The 3,395-nt window shown below is 38.5% G+C and overlaps 1 long non-coding RNA gene across 1 annotated transcript; it reads left to right on the forward strand.

The window, feature by feature from the left end:
• The first annotated feature begins 200 nt into the window (after nt 1-200).
• On the forward strand, nt 201-1,772 carry LOC141591112 (uncharacterized). The gene is made up of 4 exons (XR_012520662.1): nt 201-315; nt 428-511; nt 1,162-1,258; nt 1,385-1,772. It is a non-coding gene; the product is annotated as an uncharacterized LOC141591112 (long non-coding RNA).
• Nucleotides 1,773-3,395: the final 1,623 nt, after the last annotated feature.

Consider the following 3,395-nt stretch of genomic DNA (forward strand, 5'->3'; position numbering starts at 1 on the left):
CTTTTAATTCGTTGTTAGAAAATCAAATAGAGAGTGATTTGGTTTGCTCAATTAAACCTTGCTGGTAAATTAGGGATCTTTTTTATTAGGGTTGTTAATTACTTTATTAAAAATTATGAAGATTTATGGGTTTATCGATCTCTTTGATTGTGTCAACATGCGACAATATGCCTAATTTTGATATTTTTTCCTTTTGGCAGGTATTGATGTTGTGCTATATTGTCAATTTGGTCTCATATTGCATATGCTGTGGAGGATTTTTTCCTGGATTAATGGTGTGAGACTATACCTAGGCACCCATTGAGATTGTGTTATGTAAGTCTTCGAGCAATGTCAGAATGGGGTTTATATCCAAGCAAGTTGTGATTATTAGTCTTGTTTTCTATAGGTGTGCTTATTATTATGCATTTGTTATCATTGATTGTAGGAAACTCCGACCAACGGTATCTAACATTGGAATGACATATTTCTGGAGAAAGTGCACTCAGTTCTCACTCTTGAACCTTAATAGGTTAGTATATGTAATGGAGTATTTCTGTATTTGTAAGAATTTTGTGTGGTCTAAAATATTGTGAGTTTGTTAATCTTACTATACTATAATTAAGAATGTGCTAGTGAAGTTGATTTTGGGAGCTCTTGAATGTCTGGTTTGGTACTAGTTTGAGTTTTTCCTCTCTGTTGCTTATTTTTATTTTAAGACGGATGTGTCCTCTTCGGTTGGTTGTGTACTCTACTACTCTGACGCTGATCCTATTTGCAGTATGTGATTTTCCGCGTCTTGTTCACTAAATATCAAATCTTATTGTATGTAATTTTAAGACACGTCTTCTTAGAAGGCTAGCCTTTCATTAGATAGCATTATATGTTTTATGTCTGCTTCCCCTTCATATCTGTTTGTTGCTAATCAGTTCCTTAAAGAATTTAATTTCAGTGGATTCCTGAGCTGAACCATTATGCTCTTAGTTACTTCGAGTAACTTGACGTAAGTTTTCCTTTATTTTGATCCTCACTCAATATCGAGCCTTCTTCTGTTTGGTTCCATAAGTTGCAAGAATTTGTGAAAGGGCCATTACACTATAGATGTGCAGATCACAGATGAGTAATATAGTTACTATTAGATACCATATTTACTCTTATCGTTTTCTTGATCTTTCTCTGTAGATGAGAACGACGGGCGTTCACGACTCACAAACCTGGCATATGTGTATTGGTCGCGACAGTATACCTGCTCCAGAAGAGGAATAAAAGTATTTCACAGGTGAACTGTGGTATTGAGATATATTATTAGCAGCTCAAATATATATTGCCTGCTTTAGAATATTAACATGTACACATGGGTTTGATAGTGAAACTTTAATTGTTTGTCTTATGTCTTGATTAACAGGTGGTTGGACTAATTTAGTCTTTATGAGAACTTGTTTTGCTCTCAACCTTATTGCTCTCAGATTGTTGAACAATGGGACTGGAGTAGTAGGCTTATTGCGATTCCGATGTGCGTGGTTGTTAGACGCGTTAGAGTTTTGCTGGCCTGATTTGTGATGGAGTATACAACATGAGATGGAGTGCAGTAGGAAGATTGAGGAGGATTGTTGTTGTGCACTGGCATGTTTTCCCTAGCTAAATTTTGGTTTGCTTTTCCTTAGTTTGTATTTAGTTTTGGGGTTGGTTGTATTTTTTATTTAAATTTTTAGTGGATTTGATTTTTTTGTATGAATAGTGTAACTTTGTTATTATTAATGAAATTTCTTATATTTACGAAAAAAAATAAGAAAGTTGTTTGCCTACAATTCTGCTATGTATAAATGGTAGTAACAATTGGCTATGAAAAAGACGCCAAATTAGACTATAAATATGGTAAAAGCCATTTTAGCTAAGCAGATTAATAGAGGCGCTTTAAAAAGCGTTGCAAGTCTGTAGCGGTGCTATTTTTTATTTATACCGACGCAAGTAATAAGCGCCGCAAAAGGGGTTAGCGGCACAGGCAAAGCCGACGCTTTTTATAGCGTCGGTATAGACCATTGTGGTGCTTTTTAGCGCTTCTATAGCCATTTAAAAGCGCCGCTGTATCCCTTTTTCGTAGTAGTGATGGTTGTTTATGTTAGTCATGTCTAGCCTTGTCTAAGGTTCAAGAGAACCATGTCTTGTCTAGAACACGACCCAGTTAGGTCACCGAAGCTCACTCTTGGGTCCGAGTCATGCTTGTGGACCAATTGGTCAGAGTCAAAGCGCCCAAAAATATTCCATTAGGTCACACTAGGCATTTTGCACGAGCCCATGGACCATGTTGGTTCAATCACAGGTTAGTCACACCAAGTCGGTGCCCAGTCTAAGTCTTTAAAGTTGGTTTGAGTTGAGCCGTAGTCCTAGTTAGGTCTAAGACCCCTTCACACGTGAGACTCTTTGTAAATAAGCCACTTAGTTCATTTCTCGGGTCTGAGCTAGTCCTTGAGTCATGTTTGAGTCAATCGTCAAGTATGTGAGTTTAGTTCTTAGCTGTGCAGGTGGTTTCGGTTCGAATATTGATTAGTTCAGGGTTTTTCTTGTAGAAAGGCCACCCCCGACCAAAAATAAAACAATGGAAGCTCTAGTGACTAAGATGCATGATACTTTGGAACAAGTGATGGCTTGTTTTACTTTTATTGAGACCAAGCTCTTCGTGGAAGAACTGGTGGCTTCTCCACCTACTGAATTCGAGAAAAGGCTTAAGTTGGTTGAAGACCAGATGAAACTCTCTTGGGGAGGGACCATCCACTTCAAAAATGCTAGGGCCTATGCCCACTTTTAGACAAGTTACCTACCAATTTTGTGCTCACAGACATTCCCAAGTTCAATGGCACATAAGACCCAGTTCACGATGTTAAGTCCGACAAGGAGTACTTGGCACTAAGGGGAGTACCTGCTGATATGCTCACCCTGATCTTTGCATAATCCTTAGAAGAACAACGGAAAGCGTGGTGCTACAATCGTGAGCTTAAGAACTTCCCTACATTCGAAGACATCACAGTGGAGTTCTGTAAGTACTACGCCAATAATGTTGAAATCCGGACCAACATGAGAACACTAGAGGTCATGGTGCATAAAGAAAAGGAAGGATTTACTGATTTCCTTGCAAGGTGGTGTGCTGAAAGTGTAAAGTTGGCTAAGAAGCCGGATGAAACCGAAATGGTTGATAGGTTTATGAAGAATCTTCAAACCACCTATCGAAATGAAATCAAGTACCAAAACTTTGGCTCGTTTAAGGAGCTTATCCGAGTCGGGATAAGAATTGAGGATGATTTCCGGAATAATGAGACAGAAAAGCTTAAGGGATACCAAGGTGCCTCGTCATCTAAGGCCAGGACCCCGGCTACTACCAATCATATTCAAGCACTTAGTTTCTCGGGATGAATTCCTAA

The sequence above is a fragment of the Silene latifolia genome, chromosome 7 (assembly GCF_048544455.1).
Source record: "Silene latifolia isolate original U9 population chromosome 7, ASM4854445v1, whole genome shotgun sequence".
Taxonomy (NCBI): Eukaryota; Viridiplantae; Streptophyta; class Magnoliopsida; order Caryophyllales; family Caryophyllaceae; genus Silene; species Silene latifolia.